The following is a 22,934-nucleotide window of genomic DNA, read 5'->3' as shown; positions in this document are numbered from 1 at the left end:
CCTTCTTAGGATTATTTTTGCTAATTAATGGATATTAAATTATAAGTGTTATTCATTTAAAAGTTCAGTTAAATATTAACATAAATATTATGGAATGATAGGATGGTTATTCATTTTGCAGATCTTATAGTATATAAAAACTAATGAGTAAATAATGCCTCATGTCTCAAATATGATTTTAAAAACCCCTCAGAATCTTAAAAAATTATAAACAGGAACAAAAAGAAAAAAGAACATCTAGGCATATTATAATCAAACTACTGACCAAATATAAAGGTAAAGCCCTAAATCAAGGATTACTTATCTAAATAAAAGAAGATGGGGGGGATAGTTAGGCAAATAGAAAACAGAGTAAGTTTGTACATTAAAACCTGAATTTACCAGAATTGCATTGAATGGAAGTGGTCCAAATAGTCCAATGAGCAAATGAGTATCGATCTGAATGAAAAAAAATGACACAAGCCTAACTCCGTGCTGCTCATGAGAGATAAGTTGAAGACGACACAGGAAAGTTGACTATAAATGATATAAGCATATATAAAAAATTAGCCAAAAGTAAACTAATGGTTACATTAATATCATACAAAATAGATTGTAACTCAAGAGCATTATGTTAAGAAACAAATCCATCCAACTAAATTTTAAAAATCAAATTGGCTTTATTCAATGATTCATGAATTGATCAGCATCCAATCCAGCAAACAGAAAACTCCATTGAGCTTCAGGGAAGAAAAAGTTTTTTTAAAGGCTGGGAGGGAACGGAAAAAAAAGAAAATTAATAGCAAAGAATGCATTGTTTTAGGGAAGGTTGCCTTCCTAATGGGAATGGAATGGGCCTATCAGTAAATTACCCTCTAGGGCTGACCAGGAAAGTTCATGTTGGCTGGTTAAAGGTCACATTCCTAAAGAGGATAAAACTGCAGTGAGTCTTGGTTTGCTGATGTGGGGCCTTAACACAAGTGATTACCTATGGGGTTTAGTTTTTAACAACAATTAGAGAAAAAAAGTACATGTCATAATGAAAACAAATCTCAAGAAAACATAACTAAATCATGTGTGTGTAACCACAGAGTCACAAAATAAGAAGAAATAACAAATCCATTGAACATATCCATTTGTCCTGTTGATGAGGACAAAAAGTAGTGGTAACTCTCATAGTCTACTAGTAAGGAGGTACTACCACTACAAAAACTGACAGTATCTAATACAGCAGAATATATGTTTGTTCTATGATGCAGTCGTTTGTATATATCCAATAGAATGCGAATCTATCCAGTAGAAGTGCTTACATAGCTGAACCAAAGAATATATTGGAAATACTTGTGGCAGCACTATAATAGCTCCAAACCTGAAATTGCTCAGATGTCTGTTACTAGCAAAATAAATAGTGTACTATATTCATACACTGGAATGTTAAGCATTAACAAGAATTAATGAACCGCTGCTACGCATAACTAAATGGATGAATCTTACCAACATGTGTTGAATGAAACATGCCAAACAGAAAACGTACTATTTAATTCTAGTTATACAACATGGTGCTAGAAGGCAGAGAAGGTAGTTCTCTTCCTAATGACTAGGAAGTGGCATTTCTTTGTTCCAGTTATGTTTTATTTTTAGTTATGTGTGTATGTGTGCTTGTGGTTAAATGAACTTGGTAAGCATGGTGATACTTATTGAGCTCTGTGTTTATGGTTTGATCAATTTTCTGTATGTATATTATATTACAACTATTTGTTTTTAAAGTTACATTATGTATTTGGCCCCTAGCTCCATGTAGAACATGCTTTCCTAAAGTTCCATTTGAAGTGAATCTTCAGAAGCACACAGAACTAATTTATAACAAAGGCCGCCAAAGTTACCATCTATGTGACCTGTAGGAAATTAAGAAAGCCCTATTGGTGGAAATTTGTTGGTATTTTTTTTTCAGTAATAATTGGCAATGTAAATTTTTTACCCACCACTGTGACTAGATAGATAATTAGATAAAAATATATATATAATATCATTTTGATATCTATATATTATGATATATATATGATATATTATGATATATATCAATATGGTATTATGACACATATAGAACTTTATAGGTACATGTAGCATTATCAATATCTATGACATCATACATATGTAAAATAATACTAATTTTATTATATTAGGTATAGCACATATATATATACGATATTAACAATTTTGAAGATTATCCAAGAGATTATTGAAAACCATTATATCCTTTAAAAAAAACAGTTGTTTTAATGATCACTACAGTAGAAAGTTCAGTTTCTGAAAAAAATATTTATAATGACAAGTAGATCTTACTCATACTTTTTCATTCTAGATCCTCTCCTGGGAAGTAATTGCTATGAACATCTTGTTGTTTATTCTTCCATTTTTTGTTTATATTTTTCCCTGTACATTATTCTATACCTTATTTATTCTCCCCACATAAGTAAATCTTGCAGACAGTACATTTTTTGTACATATGGATCTGTTCCTTTCATTTAATGACTACATAAATTCTATTGTGTTAATGTAACACAATTGATTTAACTAGTCTTTTACTGTTTTCCCCAAACTTTCTCTATCTGTACCACACACACTGCATATTTCTACACATTAATTATTTTACATGAGTGAAGATAGTTATAAGATGAATTCTTAAAAGTGAAATTGCTTAGTTAAGTGGTATGTGTGTTTTTAATTTTGATTGATAGTGCTTCATAGTATTCCATTAAGTGGAAGCAATTTATATTCTCATCAGCCATGTATGACTTTAAGCACTTGTGTTTTAGAAAAATAATTCTGTGTTAAGTTGGACCATGGCAAAGAACAATGGTATGTGGGATGCTAATTCAGAAGCTAATACAGTAATAGTCTATGCAAGTAGTCAGGACAAAGGCAATAAGAAGTGAGAGGAAGTAACAATTTCAAGAAGTATTGAAATTGTTGAGTTGAGAAGATTGAGATAATGACACCTTTGAGTGCTCTATCCATAATGGCTTTAAGTATATCTTTTACTAAATCATCTGAACTGAAGTCCCAGTAACTCAAGAGACATCTAGTCCATTACCACCTCAACCTTTGACTTGTCAGCCTTTCAGTCCCTTTTGCCAAATTCTCACTTCATTAAAGTGCTACTAAAATAAATTCCTTTTGTCAGATGTCTCCACTATCTCCATTAAGCCATTAATAGGGCTCTTCTCTCTCAACACCTTTGCCCTTAAAGGTTAGCAAACTTGAAGTTCAAGTATTTGGCTTTATCATTAAAAGCCTGAAAAAAAGCTATTCTTAAATCTATCTTCATGTTTAACCTCCAAATTATATCAGGCCCAGCATTAACAATTCTATATTCCCCAGAGGAGAGCTGTCCTCATAATTTACATGTGGAGGAACATTTGAATTTCCTCTAGAGAAGCTAAAGTTTATCAGGGAGTACAAGGAACAACTCTTGGTTATTTGCATAAATTCTTCACATTAGGTCAATCAGTATCCAAAATCATTTTGATATGCATGAGATACTCTTTCTTCCCGATAATTCCTGTCACTCTTTCAAATGTGGTTAGTTTATAAGTTTGGAAGAAGATAATGAAAGCTAAAACTGTGATGTGGTTTCTCTTGTTGAAGAAAAGTAAGATAGATTCTGTGATTTTGTAAAATTTTTATTAACCAGTTTTGCTTGGACCTGTATTACCTTTGGCAATCTCATGCTGGCATGATAATCTTGCAGAGGTTTTCCCACACTCCCTCCCCAGGTGGCATAACAAGCTGATGACAGCATATGAACAGGTTAGGGGATAGAAAAAGTGGTGTGATCCCTGGAAAAGCTTAATAAGGGCTTGAAGTTGATCTTCTACTGGTAGAGATGTCTGTGGAGGATGGGCATACCAGGTATTTCATTCCGGCTTCGACACAAACTTTGCCATCATTATTATTTTTTTAAAGGCTTTATTTACTTGACAGAGAGAGAGTACAAGTAGGCAGAGAAGCAGGCAGAGGGAGAGGGAGAAGCAGGCTCTCTGCTGAGCAGGGAGCCTGATGCAGGGCTTGATCCCAGAACCCTGGGATCATGACCTGAGCCCAGCAGAAGGCAGTCACTTAACCAACTGACCCACCCAGGTGCACCATTCATGCCATTATTTTTTGAAATCTGAAGCTAGGAGATACAAACTTGAGAGGCCTAGGGAGCAAACAAATAAAAACTAAGCTTAAAAAACCTGGGCTTTTGAAGTAGTCAGGATATTTTCTGCTTTCCAATTGTTCAAGACTTATAGTCTACTTCCAGGGAGGCTATTTCATTGTTTCTGGAAAACCATACACTGAAAATGTGCTTTTTAATTTTGAAGATGTAAAGCAGAGATGTGACTCCAAGGGATGCACTTGCTCTGTAAGAAAATGTATAGGCTGGCTACGTAGCAAGTAGACTTGCATATCTGCAGATTGTGCTTCCCTTGGAGGAAATTTTTTTTTTTTTTTCGAATATGGATTTAGAATGTGCTGTCTCTGACAATTATGGCAAGCCCTGCGGGGAATCCTTATGAAAACAATAGCCACAAGGCATGAGCGATAGAGACCTCATAGGACTTAAAAATGGGAAAGTCCAATTAACTTGGGCTTGAAGAGAAACTGTACATTGGAAATGAATCGGGCTTGGCTAAACAATGGACGATTGCCCTGAACTGCTGATGTCCCACATATTATTATTCAAGACAAGTAATTTGCTTGAGAGGAAAGTGGGTGAGGCACGGCTACTGTTTTCAAGAAGTTGTTTTTTTGAAGTCATCAGTCCACCACACCTCTGTGTTTGACTGAAAAGAAGTAGAAATGCTCATGACAACCACCCTGGGAACAGGTGAAATTGGGGCAAAAATTCAACATGGTTTTTATTTTTTGAAAAAATTTTTTTAAATTTTTTGAAATAAAATTTGAAATAATTTTTGAAAATTATTTTTTATTTTTTGAAAAATTCAACATGGTTTTTATTTTTTGAAAAAAATAAGAGATATAGTTTGTTCTACTCTGGGTAGTAGAATTGTCATGCACAAAAATACCCCTTTAAGTATGCGGGGGCAGAGGAATTAGGAGGGAGGGAAATTGACCATCACCACAGAGATTCAGGCTAGACGCTAAACAGAAGCCATTTCTGTTAGGAAGGTCCTAATAGTAAGGCTAGTTTAGGTGGTACTTGAATTGATATACCTAATACTAATTGTAAATTGCAATGCAAGGTTTGTTTCTATTATATTTTAATTTTCGGCATCCTCAGTGGAAGATTAAGGGAAAGTTCATGCCCATGCTTGCAAAAGAGTACAAGAGAGAATAAAACCCATTCAGAGACAACATACTTGTTCTTTCTGCAAATGTTTGTCATACCTGCTGTATACCAGGTATTATTCCAGATGCAGAAAATAAATTGGTGCACAAAATAGTCTTAATGAATGAGGCAATGTCTCTCATAACACTCACATTTTAATATGAAAAGACTAAAAAATAGATGATCACCAATTTAAAAGTAAACCACCAGATAATATAAAAAATTAAATATTAATGTTATTAAAATAATAAAATAAGAATATATATATGTGTGTGAATTCAACCCTCACAACGGGCCCTGATTTCCATGTGGCGTTCTATGCTGTCCATGATCCATAGTCTATGACACTATGTTGCCAAAGTAGGACATGTGACCTACTTTCAGGCAATCAGTACATTCTATTCACTAAAATGATAGGTTTGGGATAGGAACTTGCCCCAGATGATTCAATCATCTTGCAGTTTTCCAAGAATTTCTGAGGCTACTGTATGAAGAAGGAAACATACAGTCCTTTGAGTGGCTAGAGCTGTATTTATATCGCGAAGGGAAAAAATTCCTAGGATGACTGCAATAGCATCCAAGGCAATGCAGAAAGCCAGAAAGCAGCTTTGTGCTAGGGAACATTATTAAGTCAAACTGAAGCATTATCTGAGAAAAATGCCACGTCAAGTTTTCTAGTTATGCAAGTCAGAAAGGTCCTTTGCTATTTAAGCCAATTTTTGCCATGTTTATTCATTGTTATTTCCAACAAAAACAAAAAGTTATGGAGTAAATTTGCCTATAGAAGGGAGACTAGCATATAGTTCATCTTCATGCACTGACTGGCAATGCTTGTTAAGAGACCTGGAATTCTTATGGGAAAAGGAATAAACAAAATCCTCAAATCAGGTCAAAAGATATATTAAGATTAAAATACTCTAACAACATCACATCTTCTTTGCCACAATTCATGCTCAATGATTTTTATATTACCCAAAATGTATTATTATATGTGAAGATTTTGTTCCAAGAAACTTGGAACCCCTTGCAAGGGACTCACTCATCAATTTCCCTCATAATATTTCTCTAATGTAGAGTTATTCATATTTTATATAAGGCAGGAGCAATTTAAAATTCTTATAATCCCATTTATCTAAAAATATGAAACTATTCACTCCAAACAGACTAAATATAACTTGGCAGTGAGACACGTTGTCCTGAGGTACTTTAAAGTTCAATTCATAGAACAACTAAATGAAGTTTTTAAGCATTTTTATTTTATTTATTATTTATTCTTATTTTCTTAGAGATTTAATTATTTATTTGAGAACGAGAGAGTGTGGGGGTAGGAAGAAACTTAAGCAGACTCCACACTCAGCATGGAGCCCTGCGTGGGGCTTGATCTGACAACCCTGAGATCATGGCCTGAGCCAAAACCAAGAGTCAGATGCCTAACCCACTGTGCCACCCATGTGCCCTGAGTCTTTTGGCATTTAAAATATTTTTTTGTATTGGCAAACCTGGAAAGAAAAAACTTTTTATGTGCTAACATGTATTTGTATTTATATATTCTAGCTAAACTGTTTTCAAACCATATTGTCATTCTGTTAAGAATTAATATTTCATTTTACCATCAGAAAAAAAGTGACAACTAACATGACATCATCAAATGGGACAAAGTTTTGAGATACTGTTTTAATAATAATATTAATAATAGTAAATGATAGATTTAATATTGATTCAGTATGCTTATCCACCCATTCTAGCTTAGTATTTCTTTGGACTAATAGTGCATATTTTGAGACACTAGCTTTCTGAGTTAGTCTGCGTCAAGAAATTACCTAAAATAAACAATTGAGACGATTGATTAAAAGACTGACAATCACTGCTTTGCTAAAAATGAGCAGATAATTAGCATGACTTCTCATAATAATTTGTGAGTTTTTGTCTCATTTTGTAATATTAAACATTGCACATATATTAGGATTACAGTGAGTAAACTTACATTAGGCACATTATCATCATTAAATGAGTATATCCTGCCTGTATAGATTGCTGCTAAATCAGGAGCCATGGCTTAATGAGCTTAATTTTCACCAGTTCTATGATTGCTCTCCAAATAGTCAAGTGTTCCTTAAATATCTTTTTTTTTAAGGATTTTGCCTGTAAGTGCATGTGATGATTGTTTATTTCCTGAGGGTCATTTCCCTCATTCATTCATTTAGTGATTTTTTTATTTTCTTTTTTAAAGATTTTATTTATTTATTTGACAGACAGAGATCACAAGTAGGCAGAGAGGCAGGCAGAGAGAGAGGAGGAAGCAGGCTCCCTGCTGAGCACACAGCCTGATGCAGGGCTCGATCCCAGGACCCTGAATGCAGGGCTCGATCCCAGGACCCTGAGATCATGACCTGAGCTGAAGGCAGAAGCTTTAACCTACTGAGCCACCCAGGCATCCCTCCTTAAATATCTTTTAAACAAACAAGAAGAAGAAGAAGAAGAAGAAGAAGAAGAAGAAGAAGAGAGATGAATGAGGAGGAGGAGGAGGAAGAGGAGGGGGAGGAGGAGGAGAGGAAAAGAGAGAGAAATGGCATATCTACCACAGACTATGCTAAAAACTACATTTTAAAATTTACTTTTTATAAAATACCATTAAAACAAAGTAAATGAATTTTTGTAAAGGTGGCGCTTACACAATGTTACTGGAAAATGAATCAACTTTAACTCTTAAATGCATTCTAGATTAATATACATTACTAGGAAATTCCTTTTGGTATGCACATCTATCACTTGAAGCTACTAATTGAAATGTCCTAGTCACAAAGAGTCACCTTAGATACTGCAGGGTCATGACACAGGAAAGTTAAATACTATTTCCAGTAAATTTTTCTCCTGAAGTTAATGAAGTCTCAACAATTAGAGGTTTCTGTGATTCAAGTAAAAGTCATATTCAATTTAGAATGGTTTTAATAGGAAGTAAAAGTTAGTATAACTGCTTTTAATATATCATGATCTGGTTTTAAAATTAAAATATTCAAATATACACCAGTTCCTTTCTAAAAATGATAAAAATCTTAAAGCAATGATTTATAGAGCAATTTACTTGGCACAGGTGATATGTTAAATGGTATAAAAAAAATCTAATTTCCAGATGAGACAATGTAGAAAATTGACCAAATATTGAAAAGAACAATATTACCTTAATCTGGGTGACAGTTTGTGAATTATCTAAAAAATGAAATGCCAAAAAAATAAAAAATAAAATGCCTCTACCTTTCAGTGAATGGCATTAATAGCAATTATCTTCAAAACTTACTCAGGATTTTTTAAATTTGAATTTGTATGTTAATAGCACTAAGTAGTTGAAGACACAAAGTAAGTTGGTTAACAAACAGTTCAATGGAAATATTCTTAAAGTTCACTTCATAAAGGGATTTCACCATTATCTAATTTATGCCACATATGTGATAAGCATAGGCACATATAAAGCAAAGTAATTCTCATGCTAGAGCTCCTCATTGCATTTTCAACCATGATCTATTGGGCTGAAAACAGATTCAAGTTTGGGTAGGGATTGAGGGAATAACTGAGTAGCAGACATAAGGTAACATTCAGGTATAGAATATGAATTCAGGATGAAACGAAGAATGAGCCAGTTTCAATAAAATTGTTACAGTAATTTAGACAATTTAAGGAAAGTAAATTGATACAAGAATTTTAGAAAAAAATTCATCAACTTAAAGCAACTTTAAGCTCCAAATAAAGTTATATATTTTTTAACCCACTCATCTCATTCTTGAGAATAGGTTCTTAAGGAAAATATATCAAAATCATGAGGGATGGAGATTGATAGTACAGAATGAAGATGATCTTTTCATTGACAACATTTATACTAGCATATGTTAGAAACAATCTAAAATTCCAATATTGTGTAATTAGCCCGCTTATTTCAGATGCACCCACTTGATAAAATTCTGGCGTTAATTTACACATTTAGCAAGCAATTATTGAGTACACACTCCATTCAAGAAAATGTCCTAAGTGTTAGAGATAGAGTGGTAAAAAGATTTCTGTCGGAATTAACCACTGCCAGTCATCATCAATTATAATACTCTCCAAGGTGGCACACGTACATGGAACAATAATTATGAATTTTCAATTATTGACTTTTTAAATAAATTATTTACTTAAAAGCTTCAAATACAGAGTGTAGTATTTTCTTGCATCCTTCAGCTAGCTGCCCTCGATATAACATTTTAAAACTAAAGTACAGTGGTTAAAACCAGAAAGCTGAATTAAATACCTGGAATAAATTTGGCAAGAGGTGAAAGACCTGTACATTAAAAACTGTAAGACATTGATGAAAGGAATTGAAAAATACACAAAAAATGGAGAGATATTTAGTTCTCATGGATTAGAAGAATTAATATTGCTAAATATCCATACTATCCAAAGTAATCTAGAGATGTAATGAAATCCCTATCCAAATTTCAATGGAAATAGAACAAACAATTTTTCATAGAAGTAAAACAGTTCTGGAGCACCTGCCTGGCCCAGACAGAAGAGCATGGGATTCTTCCTTCCCTGTGCTGTTTTTATTTATTTATTTATTTATTTGAGAGAGAGAGATCTTGGGGAGGAACAGAGGGAGAGGGGAAAAGCAAATACCACATGATGTGGGGCTTGATCTCACCACCCTGAGATCATGACCTGAGCCAAAATCAAGAGTTGGATCCCTAACCAACTGAGCCACCCAGGTGCCACACTTCAAGTATTTTCTTAAGAAATAATTATGTGTGTGTCTGTGTATATTCAGACACATATATATTCCCATGCACATACACATATATATACTTGTGTACAAAGTTGTTCATGATAATAATAAAAAAAATATGTTATTTAAATATCTCAGAAAGGGCAGGAGGAGGAGTCAAGATGGCAGAGAAGTAGCAGGCTGAGACTACATCAGGTTTCAGGAGATCACCTAATTAGTTTATCTAAAGATTGCAAACACCTACAAATCCAATGGGATATTGAAGAGAAGAAGAACAGCAATTCTAGAAACAGAAAATCAACCACTTTCTGAAAGGTAGGACTGGAGGAGAAGTGAATCCAAAGCGACGGGAAGATAGACCGTGGTGGGAGGGGCCGGCTCCGGGCAAGCGGCAGAGCAACGGAGCACAAAATCAGGACTTTTAAAAGTCTGTTCTGCTGAGGGACATCACTCCAGAGGCTAAACTGGGGTGAAGCCCACACGGGGTCAGCGTGGCCTCAGGTCCCGCAGGGTCACAGAAGGATTGGGGGTGTCTGAGTGTCGCAGAGCTTGCAGGTATTAGAACGGGGAAGCTGGCTACAGAGACAGAGCCGAGGAATGAGTTCTCAGCTCGGGGTTACCTTGAACCAGTCGCAGGCTCAGTGAGCTCGGAGCGTGGCCAGAGGCCAGGGAGACGGGAGTAATTGGGTGCTATTCTCTGAGGGCTCACTGTAAAGTGTCAGGATATAAAATCAGTGCACAGAAATCAGTTGCATTTCTCTACACCAACAAGAAGACAGAAGAAAGAGAAATTAAGGAGTCAATCCCATTTACAGTTGCACCCAAACTATAAGATACCTAGGAATAAACCTAACCAAAGAGGCTAAGAATCTATACTCAGAAAACTATAAAGTACTCATGAAAGAAATTGAGGAAGACACAAAGAAATGGAAAAATGTTCCATGCTCCTGGATTGGAAGAACAAATATTGTGAAAATGGCTATGCTACCTAAAGCAATCTACACATTTAATGCAATTCCTATCAAAATACCATCCATTTTTTTCAAAGAAATGGAACAAATAATCCTAAAATTTATATGGAACCAGAAAAGACCTCGAATAGCCAAAGGAATATTGAAAAAGAAAGCCAAAGTTGATGGCATCACAATTCCGGACTTCAAGCTCTATTACAAAGCTGTCATCATCAAGACAGCATGGTACTGGCACAAAAACAGACACATAGATTAATGGACCAGAATAGAGAGCCCAGAAATAGACCCTCAACTCTATGGTCAACTAATCTTCAACAAAGCAGGAAAGAATGTCCAATGGAAAAAAGACAGCCTCTTCAATAGTGGTGTTGGGAAATTGGACAGCCACATGCAGAAAATGAAATTGGACCATTTCCTTACACCACACGAAAATAGACTCAAAATGGATGAAGGAACTCACTGTGAGAAAGGAATCCATCAAAATCCTTGAGGAGAACACAGGCAGCAACCTCTTCGACCTCAGCCACAGCAATATCTTCCTAGGAACATCGCCAAAGGCAAGGGAAGCAAGGGCAAAAATGAACTATTGGGATTTCATCAAGATCAAAAGCTTTTGCACAGCAAAGGAAACAGTTAACAAAACCAAAAGACAACTGACAGGATGGGAGAAGATATTTGCAAATGACATATCAGATAAGGGCTAGTGTCCAAAATCTATAAAGAACTTAGCAAACTCAACACCCAAAGAGCAAATAATCCAATCAAGAAATGGGCAGAAGACATGAACAGACATTTCTGCAAAGAAGACATCCAGATGGCCAACAGACACATGAAAAAGTGCTCCACATCACTCGGCATCAGAGAAATACAAATTAAAACCACAATGAGATATCACCTCACACCAGTCAGAATGGCCAAAATTACAAGTCAGGAAATGACAGATGCTGGCGAGGATACGGAGAAAGGGGAACCCTCCTACACTGTTGGTGGGAATGCAAGCTGGTGCAACCACTCTGGAAAACAGCATGGAGGTTCCTCAAAATGTTGAAAAGAACTACCCTATGACCCAGCAATTGCACTACTGGGTATTTACCCTAAAGATACAAATGTAGTGATCCGAAGGGGCACGTACACCCGAATGTTTATAGCAGCAATGTCTACAATAGCCAAACTATGGAAAGAACCTAGATGTCCATCAACAGACAATGGATAAAGAAAGATGTGGTATATATACACAATGGAATACTATGCAGCCATCAAAAGAAATGAAATCTTGCCATTTGCGACGACGTGGATGGAACTAGAGGGTATCATGCTTAGCGAAATAAGTCAATCGGAGCGGAGAAAGACAACTATCATATGATCTCCCTGATATGAGGGAGTGGAGATGCAACATAGGGGGTTAAGGGGGTAGGCGAAGAATAAATGAAATAAGATGGGATTGGGAGGGAGACAAACCATAAGTGACTCTTAATCTCACAAAACAAACTGAGGGTTGCTGGGGCAAGGGGGGTGGGGAGAGGATGGTTGGGTTATGGACATTGGGGAGGGTATGTGCTATGGTGAGTGCTGTGAAGTGTGTAAACCTGGCGATTCACAAACCTGTACCCCTGGGGATAAAAATATATTATATGTTTATAAAAATATTAAAATATTTAAAAATAAATAAATAAATAGATAAATAAAATATCTCAGAAGGGGTATCTGGGTGGCTCAGTTGATTAAGCATCTGTCTTTAGCTCAGGTCATGATCTTGGGGTCCTGGGATCAAGCCCACATCAGGCTCCCTGCTTCTCCCTCTTCCATTCTCCCCTGCTCATGCACACACACTCTATGTCTCTCAAGTAAATAGATAAAATCTTGAAAAAAATTTAAGATTTTATTCATTTACTTGAGAGAGAGAGAGCACGAGAGGGGAGAGGGTCAGAGGGAGAAGCACACTCCCTGCCGAGCAGGGAGCCTGATGCAGAACTCAATCTCAGGACTATAGGATCATGACCTGAGCCAAAGGCAGTCACGTACCTATATGAGCCACCCAGGTACCCCTAAATCTTAAAAAATTTTTTAAAAATAAATAAACATCTAGGAAAAGAAGAATGATTACATAAAAATGAAATAGTATTTATAGAATTTATAGGTGTTTTTCATAATTAGAAACCCCTATTATTATAATATTTCTTTCTTTATATTATATGGTAATATTTACATATACAATGGTTATATATTTTACAATAAGAATATACATGTAAAAATATATACTTTACATTGTTAAGCCACTTCTTTGCTTAAAGTCACTTCCCACTTCTGTCTCATTTGATTGCACAGTAACCCCTTAAGAATATGTATTGTTCACTATTGTTCCCATTTTCCTGACAGAATACTGAGACCTAAACTGATGAAGTGACTTACCAATATCTCACATATGGTGAATGTCAATTTAGTTCTAACAATCATGTTTTCTTTCTCACGGTGTAGTATTCTTTGTACTATATTATGCTGACAGCATATGAAGAATTACAGTTCATGGGTAATAAATATATCTCCCACATTTATGCACTTTAAACTTACATTTGCATAAGTAATAGTTTTAAGTACATAAGCTTGAAATGATTATGGCAGTTTTTAAAATTATTCAGTACTTGACAAATGTAAACTGTGATAAATACATTTCCTATCAAAAGAAAGATTGTCAAATAGCTAAACATTGAATGGAGCACCACCACCGATATCTCCAATATTTGGCTGCTATGAAGGACACTGAATTTTCCTGTAATACAAGAATAGCCCAGGGGTCCTATATTTAAAACTACATAGGCATTTCTATTAAAATCCCAGCTTTTCAAGGATTTATGCCAAAGCTGTAAAATTTTATTTGATAGAAAGGCAGAATTGAAAGTCTCTGCGGAGATTGTTTTCTTCCCTTTTCATATAAGATAAGCCTACCTGTTTGTTTTCTTCATGGAATCCAAACACTTTAACCGAATACGAATATCAGACAACTATTAAGCTCTTAATGTATACCAGCACTCAACCAGTCTGAGAAAATGTGAGCTGGTTATACTGTCTCAAGTCTTGCCTATTCCAAATTCTGTTCTTATAAATCTAAAGAGGTTTTTTTGCAAATGTTAATGGACTCCAAACTCAGAATATTTTGAGTCTGTGCCAACACTTTATATTGAACAGAGAATGAAATGTTAAATTTTCCATGTTATTGAGCAAACTCTATGATTCTATTTTATTTTTGGAAGGGTGACACAACTATCACCTGTCAGCTATCTCTCAGAAGCATATGAATTTAAAACTAGCTTCTGTAATTCTTTTTCTATTATTCAATTAAATATGCCTTTATTGAATCCTAGAATTCTTTGCTTAGAATCATGTTACTGCTATAGGAGATAAAGAGAAATATTGGAGATGGTTCTTTCCTCAAAGAGCTAACAATTTCATTGGGGAGATAAGATAAACCCATGAAGCAGTGTGGTTCAAATACATAAATTGTAATCATTGTGAAACATTTGCTAAGAGCGTAGATAAAAAATCCTGTGTGGTTGAATACAATTTAACTATCTATTGCCTCACTCCCTCAGGACCATATGATGGAAAGCAGTATGATGCAACTGTGTGTGTAAAGAACATTAGGAAATTAGTAGTGTTATTACTCAAAGTGAATCTCTGTGTGTGTGTGTGTGTTTTTAAGATTTATTTATTTGAGAGAGAAAGAGAGAGAGAGAAAATGCACGTGCTGAGAGGGGAGAGGGGCCGAGGGAGAGTGAGAATCTCAAGCACATTTCCTGCTGATTGGGAAGCCTGACACGGCTGACCTCACGACCCAGAAATCATGACCTGAGCCAAAATCAAGAGTCAGAAGCTCAACCTACTGAGCCACCCAGGCACCCCAAGAATCTGAGTTTTCTTTTCCTTTTTTTTTTTTTAAGATTTATTTATTTATTTGACAAACAAAGATCACAAATAGTCAGAGAGGCAAGCTGAGAGAGAAGAGAAAGCAGGCTCCCTGATGAACAGAGAGCCTGATGCAGGGCTTGATCCCATGACTCTGAGATCATGACCTGAGCTGAAGGCAGAGGATTTAACCCACTGAGCCACCCAGGTGCCCCAAGAATCTGAGTTTTCTTAACCAAAAGATGATAATTAAGCATGAACAGTGTTTTTCAGACTTTAAAAGGACTGTTAAACTCCCATTCGTAGTCATGAAATCAATTAAATGGATCTGAGCCAGCAATCTTTCACAAATTGAAATAGTATAAAATAGATACATAGAAAATATCAAAGTGCACCACATAGGGTAAGTGTTGTTTCATGAAACTTCTTATTTATAGTGCATGTGTGTATTTGTGTATATATAACCCACCATAAAATCTATTTCCATTTGTGGGTCATAATAAATTTAAGTTTAGATTAGATGAACTAGTTTCATTCCATTTCTTAAGGTCTATAGTTGTGTAAATTCTCTCAGATTTCATCAGGCCATTGAAACACTATACCACATTAAAAATCCATGTCATTGGCTTTAACCTTGTAAAGAATACGAAGGTTGGTAGTATCTTGCAAGTGTCACAACCTTTCTAGTATAGTTTTTTCTATCCTGGAACTCTTTTCCAGGTGTTGAGTCATATCTATCCTGCGACTGGTTGCCAGTGCTTGCAATCTCTGTGAGCAGTGTATTTCATGCACAGTATCATGTGGACCCTGAAAACCCAAGGCTCATCCCCGGGACCTCATAGAGCAGCACATTAACTGAATTCTTTCAACGTATAGCTTAAGGCAGGACTGTTTTTTGTTTTGTTTTGTTTTTAAACAGAGATCAGATCTTGTCCAACTAGATGTAGGGCAACAAATGCTGTCCCATCATTTTCATATTTTGGCACTTCCTTCTCTTCTCCTTATGTTCCTAAAGAAGTTCCCCATCTTCTTCCAGCCAAAGAGGAACAGTCCTTACCGTCAATCATTTGCTTATTTGCTGTTGGCCTCCAAAGTCCACCCTTCTTGGCTCTGCTATATATTTTAGGAGTCTTGGAGTCAGCACAATATTTGTCAGGTCCCTTTGCTATTTGGCTTTTCAAGGCATTCTTATCATTGGGAACCCAAACAGGAAATCAGAAAGTGGGAGGAAGATTTGCTTCTGGGGCCTTTGATTTGGTAGTTATTGAAAATTGCTAGAGATATGAGGGGTGATATTGGACTTAAGCAATCTGTCAAAGGCAGCTGCCTTTTCAGTGTCAGTCTTGGTTGAGCTGAAACTAAACAAGTATGACAGGTTCCAGTAGAAGAGCAACAGGCATAGCACAAGGAGTTCTGAGTATCATATCTTTTATCAACTTTTCAATATTAAGTCACCCTTTTCTCTTTTGTTCTTCATATCCATCCAACATTTATGTAATAAATTCTCCAGATTAAATCTCTTCTGAATTACTACAGTTGATCTGTATCCCTAACTGAACCCTGACCGATATAGTCTCACACATAGTAAATCCTTCAATATAATTGGGATGGGAGACATGACTGAACAACACTTCCCAGAAGAATCTTGTTTAGTCGGTCAGCTCTGGTTTAGTCTATGAGATAACAGAAGAAAGTGTTTGCCTTGGGTTTATTAAGCATTTGTTTGCCAAAGATTCTTGAAGTAGATTGTGATTTTTCTTCTTTTTTTTTTTAAAGATTTTATTTATTTATTTGTCAGAGAGAGAGAGCAAGAGTGAGCACAGGCAGATAGAGTGGCAGGCAGAGGCAGAGGGAGAAGCAGGCTCCCTGCTGAACAAGGACCCCAATGTGGGACTCAATCCCAGGACTCTGGGATCATGACCTGAGCCAAAGGCAGCCGCTTAACCAACTGAGCCACCCAGGCATCCCTATTGTGATATTTTTCAACAAATTTATTCTTCCCAGCTTTGATGCATTGGGAATATATTTCTCTGCTCTGTAGAAGTTGGGTATGGCTATGTGATTTCTTTTGACCTATGAGATGTGACATAACTAACAGCACTAAAGAAGTAAGCCCTGGGGTTCCCAGGTGACTCAGTCAGTTGACCATCTAAATCTTGGTTTCGATCTCATGGGTTTTGGGATCAACCCCACAAAGGGTTCCATGCTCAGCGGAGAATCTTCTTGAAGATACTCTCCCTCTGCACCTCCCCCCACCCATGCTCTCTCTCTCTCTCTCTCTCTCTCAAATAAATAAACAATTAAAAAAAAAAAAAGTAGAGCCTTGGCTTTAGGGGACATCCACCTATTTCTGAAGCCCATTGGGGGGCTCCTGACTACCACCAGAAGAACATCATGCCCCAGTTGGCTTGTGCCTTTCTGGTCTCAGCGGGAACATGCATAGAGCAGAACCATCCTAACATACAATGGATCTGCAACATGAGGTTGAGTTGCCCTTGTCAACCCATAGGCCTATAAGCATGAGAATAAAAGCTGTCATTAGCCATTGAGATTTTGCAATTGGTTGATATGCAGACACTACTAATGTCATAGATTTCTACCATATTTTAGCCTTTCCTACTTTGTTGACTTTTCTGTATGTAATTGCTGACATAGATATTCCTGCAATCAATATCTGTGTAACCCTGACCTGAGCATTCTGACCTATTGAGCCCTGCTATATAGCATCTGGTAGTTTCACAAGAGGTCTGAAAAATGAAAATGTGATTAATTTTTCAGGACTGGCACAACACTAAAAATAACTAATAGACTTAGCCAACATCTTTAAGATATAGCATTTCTTAAAAAAATACACTGTACTTCATTTAAACTAAAAATTTATTATCCTTTATTCATTCATTCATTTATAACTGTTTCAGATATAGGTGATGTGGCAGCAAACCAAATCAAGGTTTTTGTTCTCATTCTAGAGGTGTGGACAGCCTCCAAAATATAAATAAATAAATCTATAATATACTGCCATGGGCTGTTTTAGATAGGGTGATCAATGAAGTCCTTTGGTCTTCTGACAATTATAGTAAAATATTAGTAGGGCTTATGTCTGTGTGTGTGTGTGTGTGTGTGTATAATTATATATATATAATTATGTGTATGTATAGCATTATAATATGTATAATATTATTAAACTGATCTGCATGAGAAAAAAATTAGAAGTATGTTTTGCTGTGTCTTAATTTATGACTTTTCTGGATATATGGTTTATATATACAATTATGCATATTATTGTGTTCTATAGTATATAATATATATAATATATATGATATAGTATCTATATATAATATATAGTATATATATAGCATCATATATATTTTATATATACACATATGTACATCTATATCGATCTATATTATCTAATATAATAATCTATATATCTATATAATATAGAACATATAATGTAATATGTGCACAATAATATATATTTAATTGTATGTATAACCCAATATATCCAGAAAAGTCATAAATTAGAACATATGAAAAACATAATTTTTTCTCTTATGGATCAATTTCAAGGACATGGAAAAACATTTTATTTATATGGCTCCTCATAAAAAGTGAAGTATTTGAATTTATCTTATATTGTGTTTTGGATTTGAAAATAGTATAAATATTGTCCTTAGGGTTGTTTGATGGCTAAATAACTCCATGGGAATTTCAACACAATATAGTTCATAAATGTTGGAAAAAGCTATTTGACATTCATAAAGCCTTTCCTCTGACATCCTTACATGCTCTGTTATTATTAAATTCATAAAGGTAGCAATGAGATTTAAAAGCATTACCTGTGCAGAATATTTTCCAGTAAAAATACGAATAGAAGTCTTTGTATCTGGGTACCTTACAACAAAAGGAGACGAGAAGCTTCCGGTGACTTAATAACCACTATTTACTCTGAGGTGGTAGGATTCAGAAAATTTTCACCACTATAATACTGTCCAGGCACTGAACAAAGAAAACTACAAGATATGCCCTTTGTCCTTCAAGAGATTACAGTTTGAGAACATTTGCTTTGCCTTAAAGAAACAGATTTAAGTGACCTGGGGCCAAGCAGAAGTCACACATACAGTTCCCAAGCAGTTAGTAGCAGAATGAAAACAGAAATGGGAGAGACAAGACTCATTTTATATCTGTGGAAATGCAAACCTTCTAAGGGTAGGAAGAACTGATCTTTTCACCTGTGTTAAATACTCACAAAGCACAAAATAACTTACGTGATTCCTGTTCAAAATCTTCCACTGCAGTTCACTTACCTATGCTTCTCTGGTTTTTTGTTTCTGTTTTGTTTTTTTTTTCAACTATCAACTGTTAAAAGAAATCATAGAAAGAAAGACAAAAATATATTTTTTTCCGGGAATAATAGAGGAAAATCAAACACATTACTGTTAGTGTCACGCAGAAGACAACACAGAGATAAGAATGTTCTCATAGTGGAGATAGTGAAAAAAAATATTAAGAAGACTGGATATTATTTTATGATTGCATTAAGGCTCATGAAAAAAACAGTGAGAATTAGAAGATACTTCAACCACTGAAAACTGCAGTGAAATGCAAGAGTGCGAAGACAGTGAGGTTTTAAAAAATACTATGTAATATTTAATACACACACACATCAGACACACATTAAAAAAAAACTTCTGAACTGATCAACAAAACAACTAGAACATTTTATACCCCTGTGCTCTCCTACTTGATTTTATCCCTACCCTGGCTTTTTGTTATCATATCTTTCATTACAAAATAGGTTTTACCACATATGCATATGTCAAAAGAAAAGACTGGTAAATATAATTTAAATGTTTGGATAAAGGGGAAAATAATCTTGAAGGATACACTATAGAGGATGAAACTATTACATATAATTGATAAAACAAAAATAAAAGTGAAATGCAAAACCAGCAAAGAATATGAATAACCAATCTATAGAAGAGGAAACTCAGATGATTTATAAGTATATACAAATTTAGTAATTCTAGGTGTATATAGCAATTTCAGTTTATAGAATTTTAAATATTTTATCACTCATCAGATTAGAAAAATATGAAAAAACAATATGAACATGACAGTAATGCATTGACATATTGTGAGGATATGCTATTTTCTTTCTTTCCTGATAGGAGAGTATAAGGCAGTAGAACAACTTTGGAGAAGAATTTGGCAAATCTGTTAACATTGACAATGTATGTACTGTGACTCAGCAATTGAGTAACTAAGTAACTAAGATAGGAAAAACAAATTCACATGTGTGCGTGGAGATGAACTAAAACACTTTATGAAAAACTATTTCCCAAAATTAAAACCTAAAATGAGGGGCGCCTGGGCGGCTCAGTGGGTTAAAACCTCTGCCTTCGGCTCAGGTCATGATCCCAGGGTCCTGGGATTGAGCCCTGCATTGGGCTCTCTGCTCAGCAGGGAGCTTCTCTTCCTCTCTCTTCTCTCTCTGCCTGCATCTCTGCCTACTTGTGATCTCTGTCTGTCAAAAATAAATAAAATCTTAAAACAAAACAAAACAAAATCAAAAACCAAAACCCTAAAATGACCACAGCCCCCAAACAGGAAAATAGTTAAATCTAGTTTATCTGATAGAATAATATATAGCAGTTATAAGGACTTAACTAGACCTCTGGTTAGCATAGACAGGTTGAAAACATATTTGAGCAAGAAAAGAAACCTGGAAAATATGTACACTGTAGTATTGTTTATGTAAAAATAAAAACCTGCACCAAAACCACATTTTTTGTTCATGTATTTGGATATATAAACAGACTTTTGGATTTCTGCTAGAAGGATACCATGAAGGTCCAGCAAGGAGGGGAAGACAGAAGGATGGTGATCAAGAGATGTAAACTTCAAATGGAATATTCCTATGAAGAGACTAATGCAATATATATTATTTGAATAATTAAAAATTAAACCAAAATAACATTGAATAAGAGGCATTTTTAGGGAAGTGGAGGGTTGAATCACACACTCAACCTGGTACTCTAAATAAAATATGTATTATACCTTCATGGAAATCATAACACATAACACATAATGCAAATAATTCTTTCTTTGAGTCTATATTCACCTTGTAATTTATAGTTTTGATATTTATCTCCAAGGAAAGAATATGTTTACCTTGACAGAATAAATGACTTTGTTGAATGTCTACCACGCCCAGTCACTGTTCTACATAACAGGGCCATAAGTCAACAAAACAGACCATAATGCTTGCCCTGTGGCACTTATCTAGAAGTGTTATATAAAGATGTTATATGGTAGCAAGTATATGGAGAAAATTAAAACAAAAAGAGGGCCACAAAATTTGAGACAGGAGTAACTGGGAATGAGAGGTGGACAACAGGATCATTAGATTGTTGTAGGTAGTCCTCAAGATTTTGAATCTGGCTGTTAGTTGGGAAGAACTTGGTGAGTTTCAAGAAAAGGAGATCTTAATAGGATTCGTCTGGATGCTGTGTTGAGAATACACTAAGGCAGAAATAATGAGATGAGACTTTTTAGTGAGTTACTACAATAGTCCAGGCAAGAGAAGATGGTGATCTGGAATGGTGTGGTAACAGCGAAATAGAAAGAAAGGGTCCAATTCTACATGTGTTTTGAATGTAGAGCCCACAGAATTTGCTGTAGGATTGTTGTAAAGGTTCACAGAACAAGGACAGAGATGAGTCCATGGCTTTTGGCTTAAGTTATAAATATCCAGTGATGATTAGCTGAAGTAGATGAGACTGTAGAAGGAACAAATTTGTATGGCTAATAAGAGGCTGTGTTGAACATAATAAAATTGAGTTAATTATTATATATGACTGCTCTAATTCTTATTGTAAATTAATAATAAAAATTCTCATTAATGTATCTTTGCTTCTGTGTGGTTAGTATCTTTTTCTCTGTAAGATTGCACAACTATCAGTGCACAGGTATGATCATGAATGCAGATTGTAATGAAGAGAAAAAGACTGGATTTTGTGGGGAGTTTCTTAGTAGCCAGCAAGTCGTTTACTCTGTAATATTTTCTAAGGCCATCTACGCATCAGCATCTACCTGCCTTCAAATGTCAAAATGTTGATGGAAAAATACGCGTTACTAAGACTTGTTGTACCTATCTACTATTTAGCTTGAAAGGGGAACAAAGGCACAGATGATACCTTCCAAGGATGTTTACTTTGACACACTAAGCAGGAAGGAGCAAATAGCAGAAGAGGAACTCTGTGTACAAACTTGGAGTTGGCTTTGGCTGACCTCTTTTCACGTGCATCTTCCTGAGGGTTACAGCACAAGAAAGCAGTCTTATCAAATTCGGTTGCTTTCTGTTTTATTTCCATTTACCCCAGACCACTTGTTTATCTTTTCCTGTTTCAAAGGCTTTAGCAAAGAACAAGTGAGACAAAGCTTCTTTTGCTAAAGAAGTTCATCCCAGATTGAAAGGTAGTTAGCTATAGCAGTTGCTACTGAGAATTTTATTTTCTAGAGCTTTCACTGTACTTAGGGGGCGGGAAGGATAGGGAAGACATATATTTTACAAGTAGATTTTATTCAGAGAATACGAGTGTATTAGGACAAATTAGAAATTTGATATTTTAGATATAAGCAATAGGCTAATTTAACTTATAGAACAAGAAGAAAAACAAGCTTACTGAAATTTTTACTTTGTTCCTATTGAACCAGTGATATTTGAATAGGCTCACTTTATTACTCTGTGTCATTAATCATGACATGCTGATTTTTTGGTTCACATTTTAGCATCTTTGCAATGGATATGTATTGAAACAAATAATGTCTTAAAGCAGAATCAGCCTAGTTGCAGCTGGGGCATATAGCTGGAATTATCTGTGCATGGCAACCATCAAAATGCCTAATGAAAACTTGCAGAAGGATGGCAGTGGCTTGTAGGAAAGCCCAGAGATAATACTAGAGTATTTTTTTAACTCTTTGACTCCATCAG

At 35.3% G+C, this 22,934-nt stretch overlaps 1 long non-coding RNA gene across 1 annotated transcript in view; it reads right to left on the bottom strand.

Moving 5' to 3' along the window:
- Positions 1-19,299, bottom strand: part of LOC125095425 (uncharacterized) — a 39,360-nt gene extending 20,061 nt beyond the window's left edge. The window contains exon 1 of the long non-coding RNA XR_007125877.1: positions 19,246-19,299. This is a non-coding gene — a long non-coding RNA (uncharacterized LOC125095425). The remainder of the gene's footprint in view (positions 1-19,245) is intronic.
- Between the last annotated feature and the right edge of the window lie 3,635 nt (positions 19,300-22,934).

Source organism: Lutra lutra, chromosome 3, assembly GCF_902655055.1.
Source record: "Lutra lutra chromosome 3, mLutLut1.2, whole genome shotgun sequence".
In the NCBI taxonomy this organism is placed as follows: domain Eukaryota; kingdom Metazoa; phylum Chordata; class Mammalia; order Carnivora; family Mustelidae; genus Lutra; species Lutra lutra.
This window is presented reverse-complemented; position numbering and strand designations above follow the sequence as displayed.